The sequence below is a fragment of the Pogona vitticeps genome, chromosome 3, assembly GCF_051106095.1.
Source record: "Pogona vitticeps strain Pit_001003342236 chromosome 3, PviZW2.1, whole genome shotgun sequence".
Lineage (NCBI taxonomy): Eukaryota > Metazoa > Chordata > Lepidosauria > Squamata > Agamidae > Pogona > Pogona vitticeps.
The window spans coordinates 113,083,855-113,105,966 of record NC_135785.1 but is presented as its reverse complement, the minus strand read 5'-3'; the positions used below and the strand labels follow the sequence as shown (position 1 = coordinate 113,105,966).

General features: G+C 40.8%; 1 protein-coding gene and 1 non-coding gene across 2 annotated transcripts in view; both read left to right on the top strand.

The window, feature by feature from the left end:
- The window catches only part of LRMDA (leucine rich melanocyte differentiation associated), a 1,005,591-nt gene that overhangs the window by 199,975 nt on the left and 783,504 nt on the right, over positions 1-22,112 (top strand). The gene's annotated exons all lie outside the window — the stretch shown is intronic.
- LOC140706299 (U1 spliceosomal RNA) lies at positions 19,221-19,384 on the top strand. Its single transcript, XR_012085939.2, has one exon. It is a non-coding gene; the product is annotated as a U1 spliceosomal RNA (small nuclear RNA).

The window sequence follows — 22,112 nt, the reverse complement described above, 5'->3', positions numbered from 1 at the left end:
CTTACTATTTGAAATTGATGTTAATTTTACAAAAAAAGGCAAAGCATTTCAAAGCTTTTGTATGTCTAATTCACAGCACTGAAAGTAGAGATTTACTGAGGCACAGGAAATGATAGGATGTAAAGTGCTTAGGATCATAGTCTTATTCTCTCTGTGTGTACAGATGCTCAACTTAGAAGGGAAAATTATATAGCTTATTTAGTTCACTCTAAAAACAATAATGGGACCTATTCAGATTTTATCTCTAATTTTACTTGGTTGTTGAGCAGTATTAATAATGCTGTCATAAACTACACTAAAGAGGTGCTCATAGAATTTCCTGGGCTTTAGTATAGAATAAATATTCCTCTGGAATAGGAGAGTAGGACGTGCAGGCTTCTGTGCTCTGGTTTAGCTGAATGTCTCTGCAGCACAACACTATTCATATATATCTGGCAGATTTGGCAAGAGCATTTAGGGCTTCAGTATTTCAAAGTGGTTTTATAGGAAGTCACTATGTTGCTGGACAGGAATAATCATGGACAAAAAGATATATCACACTTAGTACAGTACTAATTCTTGCAATGTAATGATGCAAACTGGTTTGGAACCTTATATAAACATTCCATTCTACAGTAATCTGCAAAAATAGTGGTACGTCTAAATTAATGATAATAAAAAATATTCCACAGACTATGCGACAGTAGTACTTCTCCTCTGTCTATATCAAACGGTGCTTGGTTTGGTTCTAAGCAATTCATTATGGCAACCAAGCCACCTAAGTTTAATTAACTAGCTAAAAGATTCCTCCCCTAAAAACTAAATAATCGAATCAGAGAATTGTAAAATTGGAAGGGGTCCCAAGGATTATTAGGTCCAACACCCTGCTGATGCAGGAAATACATAGCCAAAGCATATCTGAGAGATGTCTATCCAATATCTGTTTAAAAGCTCTAGGGATGAAGAATCCATCATGTTTTGAGTCACTCCAGTTCGCTGTTGAACAGCTTTTACTGTCAACAGGGACACATTTCCCTTGTACAGTTCCTGGCATAGGTCATCCACCAAAGTGACTAAAGGTGTCTCTGTCCCATAGCTGGGCCTGAAACTAGGCTGAAATGGGTCTAGATCAGCCATTCTAACAGAGGTCATTTGGCCCGCTGCCCCTCCCAGCACATTCAAAGGGGGGCACACATTCATCTGTTTGTGTTACATCCTTGTTTGTACACAGCCAAAGAGTTTCCCTGTTTGACAGGGGGGCCTGGAACCTGAGAAGAGCTCCTAAAAGGGCTAAGCCAAAAAAGGTTGAGAATAGCTGACCTAGATAACCCATGTCATCAAAAAGAATCTTTGGAGCTGAGATACCACTACAGTACATGCTCCAGTATCTTGCTCAGAAATGGAATATTTGAGATTGGCTAATAATTGTAAAGTGTGATTCAAGGAGCAGTTTTCCATAACAGCCTTATAATTGCCTCTTTTAAACATGACACAATCCCACCCTGCTACAAAGGAAGCATTCACTATTCCCTTTATCCACTCAGCCATCTCCCCCTCTGGCTGCTTTTATAAGCCAGGAAGAGCGAGGTCTAGCACACATATTATGGTTTTCACCTTTTCAAGAATTCTGCCCACATTCTCAGGCTGCATTACTTGAAAAGTATCCATTGCAACAGGACAAGCAGGACACAGAGAACCCAGGTGGTCAGAGTTGACAGAGACTAACTCCCTCAGCATCCTCTAACCAGGTCTCTGTAACACAAGCCAGGTCAGGAAGCTCATCCAGGATCAAGTCTTGGATGGCTCATGTTTTCCCTTTCACTAACCTGGCAATCAGTAGCAGCAGTTTTAACCCAGGGTGACAATCGCCAAGGCTATCCAGGATGTCTGAATTGGGAGATAGTTCAGGGGTAACCAGGATCCTGTTCCTTCCCCAACTCCTATGATAATATGGTTGTCTCTCCTCTCCATCTCTCTCTCTACCCTGTATTGTTTTAGTGACTCCTCCCTGCTCCTCTTCATCTGAAAGGCACCACTCCCGCAGCAGACAATGACCATATCAATTTATCAAATTATGCAATAACAACTGACAAGCAATTTTTAAAAAGAGTCCCCTTGAGCAGGAACTCTGACCCTCACTCTCATGCCTTCCCCAAAATACAGCCTTCAAAGCAGAGCTTGAAAAATGCACTCGTCCACTCATCTGTGACAAGTGAAAAATGCTGCTCGACGAATCACAGCTCCCTGCCTGCCTGCCTCCTACACCTCCAACTCTCTCTCTCTAATACTGCAGTCCTCCCCTCCCCCTCCCACTGCAAAAGGAAAACTGCCCTCTTCTCGCGAGAAGAGAGTTCGAGCAGCACATAGAGATATAGGTCTGCAGGAGAATGTAGAGTAGTCACATGCTGGAGAATATGGAGATTCCCTGCTCTCAATTTTAACTGAACGAGGACACATCCTAGGATGGGAAGGAACCATGGCTCCTTAAGAGGCCGGGCGCTTTTGCTTTCAGTTTTATTTTTGCTGGAGACATTCAAAAGAAAGGCATTCAAAATACAAGCTTCATGACCCCACAGGAATGCAGGTAATAAAGCAACCCAAGTCTGAGGGTATAAAACAGTGATTCCCAATCCCAATAAATTGCAAGGCTATAGTTCGGTCATGCTGACTGGTGAGATATTCTAAAAAATTTCAAGCCCTGCTTTACAGGGTAACTTCAAAGGGTAGATTCTTTGGTAGCAGGTCCACCCTCACAGAAGCTCCAGTTTTAAAGTCAGTTTCTCCCTCTGAAACATCAGTACGAGGTGAAGATGGAGACAGCTGACTTACAGACTGGGATGCAAGATAGAAAATAGATGCCTTTCATATAATACATACAGAGAAAGCCTTTCCTGGTGATCTTAATGTGTAAGTAAGTTAGTATTCCTTTTATATTTTACTCTTCCTGCAAGCGGTCTCCCATTTTTATCCTTTTCACAATCCTGTGAATTGGTTTATTCTGTGATAATCTAGGCTAGGGTAAGCACATTGAGCTCCAGAACCAAATGAAAAGAATGCAACTAGAAGGACAAGAGGAGGCAGACAATCTAGCCTCTTGTGGAAAGGAGTTCCATAGTCTGTGAGCAGCCACTGAGAAGGCACTTAGTTAGCTAATAGATAAATATTATACCCTGTTAAAAGTTAATAGTGTCAAATATAACAAAGCTGGCCAATCCAAGAGTAAAATACAAAGCTTTTTCCTCTAGTGTTTGTTGAAGATTGTTATGTTATGGTATGATCAATATTCCCTCTCATTTCCCAGACCATTGCATGGGAGCTCTGTCCTCTGCATGCAGAATTTCAGCTCCAACCAGAAAAAAATGGGGGGGGGGACACTGCATTGGTTGCACATACGTGCTACGCACCCATGCTGCTTAGAGGGAACTTTGGGTATGATTAAAACATGCTAATCATTATTTGCTCATACCACTTCACAAATAATATACATGTTAACTAATGTAGAAAAGAGGAACAATGAATGATAAACTTTCAGAGCCTTTATGCCACACAAGCTTTAAAAACAAAAGAAACAAACTTTAATGCCAAGCTATTTGCAATTAGCTTCTTAAAGCAGTTTAGAACTGTTACCTCCTGGAAATTGGTGGGATTGTATGAAGTGTTTACAAGGTATAATGTTCCCAGGCAAGGGGGTGGCTGATCTTTATATCCCAGGTGGCTTTATCTTCTTTCAAATAATGTACTTTGTCAGGAATTAAGGCAACATCAACTCCTACCTTCAATATAAGTTGTTTTTGTTTGGTACTTATAGTTTTGTTTGGGAGTTTTAAACTCTGTTTGGGGGTGGTAGTATTTTCTAGTAATTCACTAGGATTGCTTTGCATACATTGCACTTCTGTCTTAGAGGCTTTGAGTGTGACTGTACTGACAAATAATGCAGGAAATGCTCTGGGACTGGGACAGTCTGATTTGCATTATTTTCCATCAAATATATGACATAAAACTGAATGTGAATCAACCCAGAGGTCCTCTTCCCATCTGTACTTCTCCCTCCACTACTGGGGCTTCTACTTTTTTTTTGATTAATTAATGTATTTACATTGATTCAGGTGGTGATGCTTGAGCCAATGTGGAGCAGTTTATAGCTGTTGTACTTAAAACCATTCCAGCCACCTTCAGCAGCAGTGAGAGAGGCAGGGAAGAATTAAAACTGGCTGCTATTTGAATCCTCTTGTCCCCAAACCTGGTTGCTAGGTCTACTTTCATCTTCCTTTCTCTCCCCATTCCATTCCTTTTTTTCCCATTTCTTTCCTTATCTGGATTCAGTTTTAGTTTATTGGCCCACATAAATTATCAAAGATAGGCAGCACTGCATCACCTACAGATGAAGAAAAAGAGAGAGAGAACTGCGTATCATCAGAATACTGGTGACAGCAATCTCCAAATCTCCATATGACTTCTCCCAGCAGCTTCCTATAAATGTTAAAGAACATTGGAGAAGTGATTGACTTTTGTGGGACCCTGTAACAGAGGCCTCAAGTGGTAAACACAGCATCCCCAAGCTGTATCACCTGGGATTGGCCATCAAGAAATGACTGGAGCCACCAAAGTATGGAGTCTCCAATCCCTAAATTTGATAGCTGTCCCAGGATACTGTGGTCGATGGTATCAAAGGCTGCACAAAGATCGAGAAGGACCAGCAAGCAGGGTTTCACTTCCCTGTCTACCTCCCTTAGGAGATCATCTTGAAGGGCAGCCATTGCTATTTCAGTACCATATCATAGCCTAAACCCCAACCGAAATGGATCCACGCTATCAAATTGAAGTCCAGCCATCTAAAGTACAGACAACACTCTCTGCCTCTACTTTTAACTGCTCCCTAATTCTGGTGTATACCTGTTCTTGCCAAAGTCTGAGGGTTCAGATCCTGCTTCATTGTTCTGTGAACATGGTTCTAACATGATATATTAGTAGGCATCCTTCAGTCTCGAAAGACTATGGTAGCGTGCTCTGTATGGAGGACTTGGAACAGCGTCTAGTGTGGCTGTGGAGGCCAATTCGAGAGTGACAATCCCTTCCACACTGGAGACAAATCCAATCTGTCCCCTGTCCAGCTCCTGGTAACATGATATAAAAGGTGTTCAAAATGCAGTCCTGAGTTACTAGCTCCAAGCACAAGACATCATGCTTAGGTAAGCATGGCATAAAAGTTACCAAAATGATCCCCTGATCCCCCAAATGACCACTCTGGATGATAGCTATAATCTGGACTGTGACAGCTGCTACTATAGCACTGAGGGGGGAAATGAGTGAGTGAGTGATTTGCTTCTTGTTTGTGGGTTCAAATTTAAAAAAAAATCATCTGGAACACTAGCTCAAATGGAATTACAAGCAAGCCAGCAAACAAAAGAATGACAAACTAGATTGAAGGACTATCAACATCTGAACTTATTAGGAAGAAGGGCTGGAATTCCAACACAATTTCAGTAACTTCCACCCCACCATCACTCTGAGTTTATGCCATCAGGTTCATTTTCTAGACACTAGGGATGTGGGGAGCACTCAAAAAACCTTTGCCTCTTGGCAGTTTACCGAGTCTTGTCCTGCTGAGGCTCCTGGCTCACACTTCCCAGAAAAGCAAGATTTTCCTCAAAAATGGAACCCTTGTCTTATTTTCCCCATCATTTTTTGTTAAAGGTTTTTTTTTGGGGGGGGAGGGGAAGTTGTTTTTGCCCTATCCTTTAAGCACAAAAAACTGTCAAATTCTGGACAGCTCAATACCTACTGTAAAGAATCTTGCACAGGAAAAATGCCATTTTGTGCAGGATTCAAATCATTCTGTGCAGATTGGTAGCCTGCTTTGGAAAAAAAGAAATTAATGAAACATCCAAGAAATTGTAGACTGAGAGGTGCAAGATTTAGATCTCTACTGTACTCGATTGCACAACTGCATAATGTAGCACCACCTTATTTTAGAAAACAGTGATTATGGATGCAAGTCTTCACTCATCTCATTCTGTCATATGAGGACAACAAATCACAACATTCTGGCTATGAGTGCTCAGCAGCAGGGTGTTAACACTGATCATTTTCTCTTATATGCCATAACTTTATCCTGTATAAGGCAAGAAGTCGTGCCCCTACACAAAAGTATTAATAGATGTAAGTCTTGCTCTAGAAACACAATTTAAAAAAATATTGTTAATGCTCTCGACAGACATTGAGCTATTCTGTTAATGACCTCAACATGTTGCTCTTGTAGGAAGGACTTGAAAAAAGTTTCAAGGTTACAAGTGCAGCAGTTCATCAGGAGATTAAATTCTGTCTCCTGTGACTTGAACAGAAACAAAGGCTATTGTGGTGGTGGTTTTAATCACACTATATATGTTGATCAGCTCACTAATGGAAGGATGTGAATTATCATTGTTGACACAATCATCATGGCTTCCACTTTCTGCATTAGGTTTCCCTATGACTTGTTTAACCCCCCCAATCCCCAACCATGTGAATAGAAATATAACTGCTGGGTCAAATGAACTTCATGCATCCATGAAATGCCTTAATAAATCTGTAGGTTTTTATGGTGCCAGAAGAACCTGCTGCGGTGGACTAACATGGTTGGCCTTCTGAGCAGGTGACCTAATGGCAATGTGCAATCTCTTTGGTCTAGTCTAACATTTCAGTGAAGTGCCTATCACAGAAAAATGTGGACTCAAAGGAATGCTTTGTAAACTGTCCTCTTTTCTGCTCTAGAGATTCCAGGGGGCTGGGCTGCCATTGACAGCTGGTGATTGTTTTCCATACTGGGGTTGTTATTGTTGTCTTTCATATAGGACTATACTGTTTCAGAGAAGAAATGGGCATTTTTGCTGCAAAAAGGAACCCCACAACATTTTTTGTACAGGTCTAAGGCATACTTGTCTATGATCCATTTCCAGCCCAGGATTTCTTTGTGGGGTGCAGGGAACATAGATCTGCACCTTGGGATTAAAACTGAACATAGACCAGCCGGTAACACTGATATCATGGCATGGCATAAATTGGCGCAAATGGAAATCTAGCATTTAAAAGGGTCTTGTGCCTTGGCCTAAAAGCAACATATTCACTTCCTACTTGCCAGCAGTATGTAGACCAAGAACTCCCAGAAGTACAAGCTGGATTTCAAAGGGGCAGAGGAACTAGAGACTAAATTGCTAACATGCACTGGATTATGGAGAAAGCCAGAGAGTTCTAGAAAAACATCTACTTCTGCTTCATTGATTATGCAAAAGCCTTTGATTGTGTGGACCACAGCAAACTATGGCAAGTCCTTAAAGAAATGGGAGTGCCTGACCACCTTATATATCTCCTGAGAAATTTATACGTGGGACAGGAAGTAACAGTTAGAACTGGATAGGGAACAACTGATTGGTTCAAAATTGGGAAAGGAGTATGCCAAGGTTGCATATTTGTCCCCTGGCGTATTTAATTTATATGCAGAATACATCATGCGAAAGGCCGGACTGGATGAATCCCAAACTAGAATTAAGATTGCCGGAAGAAATATCAACAACCTCCGATATGCAGATGATAACACTCACAGAAAGTGAGGAGGAATTAAAAAACCTCTTAATGAGGGTGAAAGAGGACAGCACAAAATAATGGTCTGAAGCTCACCATAAAGAAAAATAAGATCATGGACACTGGTCCCATCACTTCATGGCAAATAGAAGGGGAAGATATGGAGGCAGTGACAGATTTTACCTTCTTCATTTCCATAATCACTGGAGATGGTGACAGCAGCCACGAAATTAAAAGACCCCTGCTTCTTGGGAGAAAAGTGATGACAAACCTAGATAGTATCTTAAAAAGCAGAGACATCACCTTGCCGACAAAGGTTCACATAGTCAAAGCTATGGTTTTTCCAGTACTGTAGTGATGTATGGAAGTGAGAGCTGGACCATAAAGAAGGCTGACCACTGAAGAATTGATGCTTTTGAATTGTGGTGCTGGAGGAGGCTCTTGAGAGTCCCTTGGACTGCAAGGAGAACAAACCTATCCATTCTGAAAGAAATCAACCTTGAGTGCTTACTGGAAGGACACAACCTGACACTGAGGCGCCAATACTTTGGCCATCTCATGAGAAGAGAAGTCTCCCTGGAAAAGACCCTTATGTTGGGAAAGTGTGAAAGCAAAAGGAGAAGGGGATGACAGAGGATGAGATGGATGGACAGTGTCATCGAAGCTACCAACATGAATGTGACCAACTCTGGGAGGCAGTGGAAGACAGGAGGACCTGGCGTGCTCTGGTCCATGGGGTCACGAAGAGTTGGACATGACTAAATGACTAAACAACAACAACAAAACTTGCCAGCAGCCAGTTTGATAAAACAGTATAGTAAATGTGGCTGTTGTTTGATCAGGTAGACATTCATAAAATATTTGTTATATAGTAAACAACAGTGAGTCAACATTAAAATTGCTATTTTATCCAGTCATTTGTGGATTTTAAAAATCTGTTCATTATATCTAAAATGTGTTGGTCATTTCTCCTTGTGGATTGAAATAACATTGCTGAAATGTGTAAAAATGTCTGCATATTGTTCTCAATGAAAGTTTGTGGTTGCAGAGATCACTGTAAAATCCCCACATCTGCTTTTGTAAACTTAGATAAGTACCTAAGGTGACCCTTAATTATCTCTGCTGAGTTCTGTTGTGGTTGTTGTTTAGCTGGTTCCATAAGCTTCCAGTGAGACTTCTCAAATTGTTCTGTTTTGTTTCTCACAGCAGGAATGCTATGCAGTTGTTTTCATTTTTGCCAGAACCTTTTCAGAGTGCCTGTATGGGAACCCCTTCTTTGATCCAAGTGAGTGTATGTGTTTTGGGAAAGGCCAGAATTCTGTTTTCATGGGTTTGTAGTGTAAATTGCAGTGGCAAGTTGCTGCTAGTGAACAAGTTGCTATTTGTATCCATCATCAAACATCAGCTCACACAACTGGGATGCAGTAGCAGTCCAAATAGCAATGTGTCAACAAGGGGCAATTCACTATAGCAATGTATGCCACTGCATTTACTCAATGTATGTAACCTACAGGATTCTTGCTATAGTAAGGGCAGGAGATAGCTTGATTGGTGGGAAAGGGAATAATTAATTTAGATGCAAAGAATGTTTTGGGCCGAGGGAGGAAAGCTTTTTCTGATAGAGTTGCTGCAAATGAACCATTTCATATTTTCACAGTGTGGTATGCTTGTCAGCTATCTGTTGCCAAAAAACTACAAGAGGGGTAAATGTTTGTGACATCTTGCCCAGTAAAAAAAAGGGGGGGGGACAAAAAAGCATGGAACTCGCTCTGTGACAACCTGTGCTAGTTTACATTAGCTTATCCAATCACTCCCCCCATGTTCTTTGAAATTTGTTAAATTAATTCAGCTGCAATTAGCAGATTTATGGGAAAGTACCCTGTTATCCTTTAATTGAAGAGCATAAAAACTACAGAACTGAGTCTGCTGGTTCTATTTGTGTAATAGGCAATCTATCTACGACAAGGTTTGATCGATGGAGTCGTATGATGCCCTTGCCTTGTTTTATATAGGCTGTCAGCTCTTAACTGGGACTGAAGTATCTGGGTAACAAAAATTGATATAATGACTTAATGCGCCTTATTCTCTTTGAGCTACATCAGTTTAGAGCACTTCTGAGAGAAAAATGTCTGGAAAATATCAGGGAGTCATTTATCAACCTGTTTTCATTAGCATACTGCCTAGGACTGGAAAGGATTTGATTTTTTTTAAAAAAAGCAGGATGGTACAATTTATTTCAGGTCTCATATTTCTTGGATGAAAGGAGACTTCTAATAAAAGGAAATGTGGAAATATGCTTTTCTTGCTGTTCTTTACTAAATAAAAAAGGGGAGAAATATAACTTTGAATTCATTATTAATAATGCAGCAAGCATGTTAGTATTAAGTATAATTTAGTAAAATAAATGTACTTTTGGAGTATTTGTTTTTGCTTCTCCTTAGCACTTCCCTGGTAAGAAAAGATTCCTGTGTAACACCTTTGGGCTTTGGGAAGGGTGTTGAGGGTTCAAAGTGGTTGTTTTAAGTTGGAGTCTGATTACTCTAACAATAAAGCTGTCCAGCTGTCCTTTTGCTGTAGAAAGTAAAATGGAAAACTATGGAAATGTTTTGGTCCAGACTATGCTCAGGGTATAGGATCGTGCCTAGGACAAGATGTTAACTACAAGAGGAGATGATAATAATAACAACCAGAAATCAGCTGTGTGTGCAAGTCCTTTTCTTTTGCATGAAATTTTTATGCAACAGTCAGACTGCATACAGTGCACCTAATGTATAAAATAAATTGGTGCATAAATCAGGTTATGAGAAGCATGTAACAAGCTTGGCTTTTGCCCAGAGGAATATAATCTGAGCATGAAAAAACTCTCGTTTTAAACACAACAGCAGCAGCAAGTAATATAAAGCATTTTCTTGGATGGTTGCTGAAATCTCAATTTACAAGTGACAATGCCTGGATTATTATGATACACAAGTACGACCCAGATTAGGAAAAAGGGCTATGCAGAAGTGCTATATTTGTGTCACAACTATGTCTATAGCTCCTCATTATGTCAATGAATTTGAACATTGATCGATGGAGAGATTTATGATTGATAATATGATAAAAGCAATTGCACATGGATACGCATTGATCAGCATGTAGATTCCCAGACATAATAAGAAGTTATTACCAATGACAGACACCCTCTAGTTGCTAATTTGGTTTCACAGCCCTCCATCATGGCTGTAAAACTGCCACAGAACTAATATATTGAACACATCATTGTTATTCATCTGCCATTGAAAACGGAATAGAACTTTGGTAAACAATGGATAGCAGTGCATGCCAGTTACAGGCTGCATGATACTAATAATGAGTCAGTAATATACTTTGGACCAAAGTCTATTCTATTAGGCATGCTGATCCCAAAGACTATTAGAAACACAATATATAAAAGCCTTGGTTGGGAAATACCTTTATTGGTTTACTAAGCGATGCAGTAAAGGTACTACGTAAACTAGGCTTTTGGTTCCATATATGGATCACATAACTACCTTGTGCTTTTGGTGTTTGTATGTGAGTGTTCTCCATTTTGTTACCAGAATATGTGAAACATCTTAAATAAGATAAACTAAGTTTAAAGTTGCAGACTTACAAAGCTTTTAAGAATCTTTTGGTGTTTGGTTGCCTTTTTCTAGAATTAGGCAAGTATAGAAAAGAATAATGGGTGTATTCAAATTCCCCTTCTGAGTGAGAGATGAAGCTATTGAGACAGTTTCAATGTTGGGAGGTGATAGAAGAGCAGATGAGTGTACTTAGCTCATAATAAAGGTTTAAACATTACAAAATAGACTGGAAGAAGAAACAATAATACTAGAAGTTGAGGTCACCCAGTGAAGGTGATTGGCAGTAGACAGAAATAAAGTATTTTTTCCATATGATGCATAATAACTTGAGGAGCATATAGCAATGCCTTTAAAGAAGGGTGATAAAAACAATCAAAAATAGGTCTGTCATTGGGCATTAATCATGTCAGCTAAGTTAAACCTCTAGGAAGTTTTACCTTTTAGTGGGGACGAGCAAGTAGAGGAGGGCTGTTGCTTCTATGGCACAGTTGTAAATTTCCAAAAGCACTTTGTCAGGCCACTCTTGGAAAATGCTGGAGTACTGAACTGGTCTTCTGGTCTAATCCAACTGGCTTCTTTGGCTGTTCCTTTGTGGTAACAGCAAAAACAGCAATTTTAATGTTACTGTATAAGACAATAATTTTTTCTAAAATCGTTAGACTAAAAATTGAGGGTCATCTTATACACAGTAGTAAGCTGAGGAGAGAACGAAACAGCCCATACCTTTGCTCTGCAAACAGGCTTCCTCCAATCATGAGCCTTATGTAACTGATGTCAGCTGATTTCAGTTTTTTTTTTTTACTTCCTTCCACCTAAAAGATTTCAGTTTGTTGTTCAACTGAACAGCTCATAGTCTCATTAAAAGTGGAAAAAATTCTGAAATGATTTTTCTTCTTCGTGGCCTCTGTGAATGCACACAAGTGGGTTATTCTGCACCTGCGCAGGAAGATTAGGAACTTTCTAGAACCTAAACATTTTTTTACAGTGAGACATCCCTCCTTGGAGTGCAAGCTCCGCCCTCCAATCGTCCCCTCAGTTCCTTTTTTCCACCATGTTGGAAAGATGTATAGGAACACACTAGAGTGAACAGTGAGTATTTCTTCCTTAATAATATCTGTTTCTCATTATTTGAACTCTTAAATTATATTACAGTTGTTATTATTTACATCCCCTTTTGGTTAGCGCCAATTTTCTCCCAGCAATACAACTTTTGTCAGCTTCCCGCATTTCCCCCATCAATGTTTCCCCCTTTTCCCCTGTTTTATGGTCCCTCAGGGACCATTTAAAAGGTGCGTTATTTGTGAAAGAAAAATTCCTCTTACAGACAGGCACAACAAATGCCTTTTTTGCCTTGGAGAAGAACATCAAACCCAGTCGTGCCTTAAATGTAAGAAGTTAACAAAACCTGCTGTAAAACTTAGATTACAACGATTAAGATTGTACTTGTGGGAGAAATCCCTTCACCCACCCATGGAGACACTTACCTCACCGCATCCAGAGCCAGTCCGGCCCAATTGATCCTCAGAATGGCCAAAGTATTACAACTAGACATCCAGGAACCACCTGCTCAAGAAAAAAACTTAGTCTTTCATGATCTGGACCAGGATAGAACTCCTCCACTGAGTTTAAATTTAATTCCAGCCATGTTTCAACTGGTGAAGGACTCATGGGATAAACCTCCATCATCCCTCCAGATTCCACATAGAGTAGAAAATCACTATAAAACACATGGACCTCGTGCAACATTTTTACTTAAAACACCCGACACCTATTGAATCAACTCAATATAAAGCACGCAGCAAATCTTCAGTTGCACTGACTAACAAGGAAGGATGCAAACTTGACATCTTAGGATGAAAATTTTATTCTCTTACATCATTTCTAATAAGAGTAGCCAATTATCAAGCAGCCATGGAGGCTTAGCAGAGACACTTATGGGACAAGATCTTACCCACACTCCAAACTGCATCAGAAACAACCAGATCAGATCTAATCAACACCTATACAGAGGCATCAACACTTGCAAAGCAACAGAGAGTAGCTGCACGGCTGACAGCTCATGCAGCATCTAAAGCAATGGCCACCTCCATTACGCTTAGGAGACATGCATGGCTCAGATCATCCCATATCCTAGATGACACTAAAACAAGAATCGAAGATTTACCATTTGATGCCATAGGACTGTTCAATTCAAAAACAGATGAACTCGTGGAAAATATACACAAACTAAGAAAAACTGCAAAACCATACACACCACAACAACCCTATTGATATCAGAAAACACCATATTAAAGGCAACCATATTATAAACAGCATTACTATCCATACCAACAACCTTTTCACCCATATTGATCACAACCTGAAGACAGACTGTACTATTCAACATCAGCATCAACATCTCAAACATTTCGAAACCATAAATCTCAATCCAGGAAACAACCCTTCCGGAAACAACAAAGAAAGGGTAAGCAATATCCATAAACTTCTGCAACCAACTTTTCAAACAAGATTCCATACCTTTTTTTTACCCATGTGGAAAGAAATCATAAATGGGCTTTATCCATAATTTTTAAAAAAGTTACATAATTGAATTTTTCAAGACCCCACCATCCAGTAATATCAGGATTACCCCCTTTTCTTCTGCCCTTCAAGAAGAAGTTTCATCACTCCGACAAAAATAAGCCATAATTTTAAGCCCTTCATCATTCTCTAACGATGGCTTTTACTCACAATATTTCACTGTCCCAAAAAAGGATGGGGGACTTCGCTCCATCCTCGACCTCAGGAAACTTAACAAGTATATCTGACCACAGAAATTCTGTATGCTAACTCTCGATACCATTATTCCCCTTCTTCATAGGGAGACTGGTTCATGGTTATCGACATACAAGACACTTATTTTCACATATTGATTCACCCACTACATCAAAAATTCCTTTGATTTCGATTCGATGGCATATCATACCAATTCTGTGCCCCCCCCTTTGTACTATCCACAGCACCAAGGACATTTACAAAATGCATGGCACCGATTGCAGCTTACCTATGGCTCCGGGTAATAACTATCTTCCCTTACATCAACAACTGGTTGATTGTAGCACCTTCATACCAAGATGCAATACGAGCCACAGATATAGCCCAAACTACCCCACACAGATTAGGATTCAAAGTAAATTACACCAATTCTCACCTCGAGCCATCACAGATGATCAACTACATCGGAGCCTGCCTAGAGTCGCTAAAGGGAAAAGCATACGTACCTCCAGAACAGATCATCAAACTAAACCAAGCCATCAACTTATTTCAACCTATGACATCAGTATTGGCACACAAAGCCCAGCATTTACTGGGACTCATGGCATCTACCACGGCCATAGTACACATTTTCCCAGTAGCCATTCACACCTCTACAGAAGAAAATTATTTAGCAGATCACTTAAGTCGACTCTCTACTCGGACACACGAATGGACTTTAGATAATCAAATTTTCCAGGACATTTGCTATCGAAGGGGACACCCATCCAACCTCTTTGCGACAAAAAAACAACAACAAATGTCGAAGATACTGCTCACAAGCCAGCATCAACCCCAAATCACTGGGAAATGCCTTCATGATAGACTGGAAAGGAAAACTGCTATACATGTTCCCCTCAATTCCTCTGATTCAGAAAACAGTCATCCGGATCAGGCAATGCCAAGCAAATACCATAATCATATCTCCATTGTGGTCACGACAACCATGGTTCACCCACATGAGATTGAAGGTGACAGACATATTTCACCTACCATTGATACCGAACCTGTTATCTCAGAACAACGGATCAGTTCTTCATCCCAGCATTCGATCCCTGCATCTGATGGCGTGGAGAATACTCCCACCTTCAAAAACATCTTAGATTGGGCCCAAAAACCATTCACTCAAAAGCTCTATGAAAATAAATGGAAATCTTTCATAAAATTTACTGAATCAAATAACTTAATTTCAATATCAGTTTCCCTTAAAAATGCTCACCTTCATTCTCCATCTCTTTAATTTGGGACTGTCATATTCAACCATAAAAGTTTATACATTATTTGACCACCAAAACAATAAATTATACCTCAATGGTCACTACAATTAGTTTTAAACTCCCTCACTAAAACACCTTTCAAACCAATGGCTAAATGTAATGAAAACCTGTTATCCTTGAAGATAGCTTTCCTGGTGGCAAGAACATCTGCTAAGCGAGCCAGCAAACTGGCAGCTCTCCGTTCAGACCCACCTTACCTACAGTTTCATCCGGATACCATTTACTTTGATGTTTCATTTCTTCCAAAAATAATCTCTGAATTTCACATGAATCAACCATTAATTTTACCACCCCTATTTCCATCCCCTTCTTCACCCATCGAGCGCATGCTCCATATGCTGGACATCTGAAGAGCTTTGACCTTTTACACCAACAGAACAAAAGCATTTAGGAATTCATCAAGATTATTATGTTTCCAAGGTTCTCACAGGGGCGCTCCAGCATCATCACAAACCATCTCTCAATGGATAGTACAAACCATATCACTGGCGTATGAACTCTCAGAAAAACACCTCCTGATCGATTGAAAGCTCATTCCACTAGAGCATTGTCAACATCAACTGCTCTGCATCGTGGAATAGGAATACCGAGCATCTGCCGAGCAGCAACCTGCTCCAACTCATCGACCTTTGTGAAGCATTATCGCCTCAATGTCAGAGCTAAAAATGATGCTGCATTTGGAAGGGTGATTCTGACACCTCTGCTACCATGACATCCCACCATCCAGTAAGTGAGCTTGTTAGTCACCCACTTGTGTGCATTCACAGAGGCCACGGAGAAGAAAGAGAGGTTACCGACCTGTAACTATGGTTCTTCTAGTGGAGCTCTGTGAATTCACACAGTGCCTCCCTTCCTCCCCTCTGTCCGTCACGCTGACTTTCAATACATACTACTTTGACAGTGGTGGACTATGGAAGGACCTGAGGGGATGATTGGAGAGCAGAGCTTGCGCTCCAAGGGGGGATGTCTCACTGTAAAATGTTTTTTAGGCTCTAGAAAGTTCCGAAATGTCCTGCACAGGTGCAGAATAACCCATTTGTGTGAATTCAAAGAGGTCCACTAGAAGAACCATGGTTACAGGTAAGTAACCTCTCTATCTTTGTCTCATTTTTTTACATCACATACACTTGACATTTTAACAGGGATGTGTTAACTTTTTATATCCACTGTACATGGGGGCATCTTATACACAGAAAAATACATAATTTATAACTCATTCTTCAATATTTAGATGTTCTAAGGGGGGGGAAGAGATGGTCTGGTGAGATATTGATGTTGATCAAGAAACAAAGAGAATGCATATAGTATATCTACAATAATTATTAGAACCCTAAGCAAGAATACAAGGTAGACCAATGAAAAAGTTGCTTTTGGAAACATAGCACTGAGGTCCAGATCTGTGTTACCTGTTTATCATTTTCATGAAGAATCTTCAGTTCTGTTTGTTCCTTCCCATTTAGATTTATTAGTAGCAATTCTGTACCCCAGTGATTTCTTCTTGAAGACCTGCAATTTAGGATCCCCAAATCTCCTTTCAGCATGCCTTCAGGCTTACAGTAGGGCTTCTCCTCCCTTTGAGCATCAGTCCCCTGTACCAAATCAGAAACTGCTTTTGAAGCTCATCTTGGTTTCAAAAGCAGTTTGTCAAGTGGCATTGGGGAGCTGCTGGTATTCAACCTTGTGCTTAAGCATGACATCTCAAAGGGGTGATAGACATGAATTGCAGTGTCTGTCAGGATTCTATTCTATAGAGGGTGATACAGATAACCATCCATCAGCACTGATTGGCAGCTTTTGTCATACCAGCAGTGTCAGTCAGCAGGGAAAACAACAGCCCATGGGAAATTCTATGGAAGGCCACTATAAAGTACAGCAGAATGATCAGCTAATGCCAAAAATGTCTACTTTTTAATTTTTCATTTCAAACACATATAAATGTCTCATGGGTTACTGATGGTAGACGTAGTCCAGTGTTTATATTTCCTTGATTTTAGATTAAAATCCTCCTGACTGTGCTCTGGGAACTTTGGCAGAGCCACAGTGTATCAGAATTCATATTGGAGACTGGCAAACAACTAATCTGTTGTACCCCATCGTACTAGTTTACCAACTTTCTAGTTGGTAAACTACCGTATTTTTTGCTCCATAAGACGCTGACCTTAAGACGCACCTAATTTTTAGAGGAGGAAAGCAGGGAAAATATATTCTGAACCAAATAGTGTGATAAAATATTTAATTAACTATAACAGAATAATATTTGAACCATGTAAAGTGAACAGCAGTCAATAGTGGCATTAAGAACCATTACCACTGTAATTAACAAATGGAGAGACTTAAAGGTTTGTGTACTCTAGTTTATGTACCATAAATTTGTGTACAGTGGTGCCCCGCATAGCGAGGTTAATCCGTTCCGGATTAACCCTCGCTATGCGGAATCGTCGCTAAACGGGTAGGGAAGACGTATTGAAACGCATTAAACTTAGTTTAATGCGTTCCAATACCTTGCTTACTTACCCGTTCAGCGAGGATTCCCCTTGCCGGCAGCCATTTTCGCGCCCTCGCTAAGCGAGGGCAGGGCGTGAAAACGGCTGCCGGCAGCAATTTCCGGGCTTCCGGCGGCCATTTTGGAGCCGCCGAACAGCTGTTCGGCGGCTCCAAAATGGCCGCCGCAATACCCAATCTTCGCAATGCGGGTTTTCCCCATTGCGAAGATCGGGTATGTTTCCGTATAGCGATCCCGAAAAAGGGTTCGCTATACGGAAACATCGCTATACGGTGCACTCGCTAAGCGAGGCACCACTGTACCATAAATTTTAGTCAAATACATATAGACCATTATCAGCCAGTGATAAGACCTATACCACTCTACCTATATTTTACATTTCCTTTCATCCACCTCCTCCCCATGCTTATAGAAATGTCTCAATGACAGATGAGATTGTTGAGCAACTCTGCCCAGCTGCAGCTCAAGCCTATATTAAGTTAGAAATGGTTTGTCTGATTTCGCACTGCATTGAGAGGTCCCTTTTAGTTGTGTGGAGGATAAATAATGGAATTAAACTATTTAACAGCTGTTAACACATTTAGTTTCCTTGCTGCAACACCCTTTGGAAATACATTCTCTATTAGATGCCCAGAACTAGTTGAAAAGTTTGCAAGTTGAATCCAAATTTCCCATAGAAATGCATTGAAAATTAATTAATGCATTTTATGGGGGGGAGGTAAGAAACTTTTTTAAAAAATTAAAAGAAAGTCACTTACCATGTACTGTAGATTGAGCCTGGCTCTTCACAGTGCCTTGGTAGCCCCCCAAACAGCCGAAAAAGAGCACCAAATAGCTAAAAGCCGGCCGGCAGCCATTTTGTGCTCTTCTCCGCTCCTGCCCCCTCTCCTCTCCCCACCTAACAGCTGATCGGCGCTGGTCTGAAAAGCTTCCCAGGCAGCTTTTAAAGCAAAACTAGCAGCTATTAAAGCAAGTATGCACAAAGCAGGTTTCAACTCAAAGGGAGCACCTTTTCACCCAAGCACGGTTTAACCCCAAACAAGCAGCTTTTAAAGCAAGCATGCACGTTTCTACACAAGCAGGTTTCAGCTCAAATGGAGCACCTTTTCACCCAAGCACTAACCCCAAACAAACAGTTTTTAAACTAAATTTTACATTTTAAAATGACAATACCAGGCAGTCTCAGGTCTCTCTCCCAGCTCTCTAACTGCTTGGACTAGCAACGAAGCAGACAACTTTCACTAACTGAAAGTTTGAATTTCCTGCTTTTTCTGCCTTCCCCGCATATTAGGTATGCTAATATCTGTGCACTGGAGGATTGTGGGAGGAACACCCAGCCCCTGATGGGGGTCCTGTGGGGCACCCCAAAACACTGAGGAGCTCTCTTGGCCTCTGGTGGGACTGGGGCTGTGCAGCCCTGTTCTGATCAGGAGGTGCAGCTGGGGGGTCGCCATGCCTTTGGGGAACAGGGCACAGAAAGGGGCAGGAGGTGCAGGGGCCACTCAAACGCATACCTGGCATGGGAGATACCATTATTGTAAAAGTGGTTTTCCCAGGGTAAGGCTCATCTATTGCACTTTGGATGTGCTGATCCCTGTGATTCCCCCAAATGTGGGAAAATCAACTGCCTAATTTGTGGTAGTGGGGGACTTTATTTGTGGTTTCCCCTGGTCTTTTTAGAATCATTTTTTCCCTTTAGTCCTTGGCTGTTTTCACTGCCCTCTGCCATTTATATTTGCTGCCATAGGCTTGTTGGCCCTGCTGGTTTTCCAGGTGGGCTCTAGGAGGCAGATGGCAGAGTGGTGAAGTCCAATGTGGCTGCCACAGCAAGCAGCCTCTGGTGCCAGTTCAGAGGCCTCCCAGCATGGCAGTGGGAGGCTTCTGGGTGGTGGCGGCTGAACCCTTTTTTACCGTATTCACTCCATAAGACACACATACTTTCTCCCCCACTATTTGGGGGGGAAAGTGCGTCTTATGGAGCGAAAAATACGGTAGTTTTCATTGTTGGCAAATGTACATTATTTTTAAAATTTATGAACAAAAACATCTAAACTCAAAAACAAATGCAAAACTAAAACTGGAAGTACTCTCTTTTTCAGGGAGTCTTCTCTTCTCATGAGATGGCCGAAGTATTAGAGCCTCAGCTTCAGGATCTGTCCTTCCAGTGAGCACTCAGAGTTGATTTCCTTCAGAATGGATAGGTTTGTTCTCCTTGCAGTCCAAGGGACTCTCAGGAGTCTCCTCCAGCACCACAATCCAAAAGTGTCAATTCTTCGGTGGTCAGCCTTCTTTATGGTCTAGCTCTCACTTCCATACATTTTGAAAAAAAGACTCCATTGAATTTATTTTTATTTTTTTAACATGACTGTTTCTTGGTCAGTTCACTAAGAGACATTTATTGGCAGCTATTGTAATAAAATTGTATGGATTGCAGGTTTAATCTGGAACAATTCAAATGAAACATTCAATACATCCTCCTCTGTCCTCTTTTTTGTCTTTCTATGTCCTCTTTTTGGTACCCATGAATCTGGCAACCCTACTTTTACCTATATTTCTGTCTCCTTACTGTAACATGCTGAACTGCATTATCTTTGTATCACAGAACTTTTAAAGAGGCAAGCCTCCTCTCTAGGCTAAAACAAAGCAACTCTCAATGCAAGTAGGTAAATGTACTCTCTTTAGCTTTCAGATGTTTTACCATGTTTGATTCAAGCTGGTTTACATATATTTTTATGATAGTTGAAGATATTCAGGGAAGTTTATAAATTAGCAGATGTACGACTGTGCTGTACAATGGGAGAGTATCACCAATTTCCCTCTCTGTATTTTCTCCCCACCATTAGATGCAGCTCCAGAGAGTCCCTCAACCCTTAAGAGAGGTTACAGGGAACTTAACATAGTGTACCATTGGAACACACAACTTGCCAATACTTGAGACTTCTCTATTTTGCAGACAGTGGTCTAGGTGAAAATGTGTGCTTTTAAACACAAATGATGCTCTTCTTTGATAGGCAGGATCTGTAACAAAGCTGTCACCATCTACTGTAGCAGTAAGCAGTGGCGTAGCATGGGTTGCAATCCCCCAAGGCAAGTCAAACCTCTCCCTGCTCCTGTCTCTTGTGTTGTCTTCCAGGCCTGTGCAGACAATGGGCCTGGAAGGAAAGCCTGACCCCTGTGCAATCCCTACCCTCCTCTGCAACCTCCCCCAACTGCTCCTGCGACTTCCCTTCCTGAGTGGCCTCTGCCTCTCTGCAGGTCTGCCTGTCAGCTGGGCAGCAGGTGAGTGGCCAAGGAAGCAGGTCCTGGGCTCCTGTCTCGGAAGATGGCTGCCACTGTTCCTGAGGAGAAGGCGGGCTTGGACACTTTTGCTCCCCCTAAACATTTTGCACTCAGGACAAACACCCCAGTGCCCCCGCCCTGTGCTACACCACTGGCAGTAGGAGATTCAAAATTACATTGAATATACACTTTAACATAGCTATAGCATGAAAATATCAGTAATATTTTGACAAAATCTTGATATAAACACAAGAAGCATACTGGGAACAGATAAAATTACTCCAGGAGTCAAATCTACTCTCATTTAGACATCCCCTCGCTTAACAGTAGAAAAAAAAAGGGTGGATTTTCCTCCAATTTTAGAAAAGCATCAGAAAATTAAGGGAATTGTAGTGGAATCATAGTATGCTTTACTGTATTTGAGCTGAGTATGCGTCAGAAAATATCTCCCCAAACTGGGTTTTAAATGTTTGCTCTTCTGCAAGATTCTTAGTGCCAGCTCCTTCTGAATAGCAATGAAGTGACCATTGACACAGTTCCATCAGTACATGTCTTTAATACTTCTACATAAAATCAGATTATAATTCTTATTATATAATTCTGAATTCTGGCTTCTATCTTGTTGAGGAAGTATGCACATGCATATGAGAGTATAAACACATCATTATGCTTTCATGATAGATAAGTGTTCTCTGTTCAAGTGTAAACTCATTTTTCTCGGGATGACCTTTAAGCAGTATTGTGCTATTGTATGGGATTCAAATCAATAATTGTGTCAAAGCAAAATATACTGCAGGTTTTTCCCCTTCATCATTCAAACAGTTCTGTAAACTATCAAGGATTTTGTGTTTTGTTCTTAGGAGAATCTTTGAAGGGTGAGTAGTGTCCCTGGAATTTGCATAAACAGAACCAAGAAAACACAGTTTTTATTTCTCACTTCCATATAATTTTCATGTTCTATCTTGCAGTATGTTTAAGCAGCAGGCCAATAGACCATACTACTATAATTAGTAGCTTAATACCATCTCTGCATTCACACTGTAAAACAACAGTGTGTCCCAGGTGTGAGAAGGTTAAAATGAGAAGTACCCAGTAGTTATGAAGCTGCAATAATGAGTT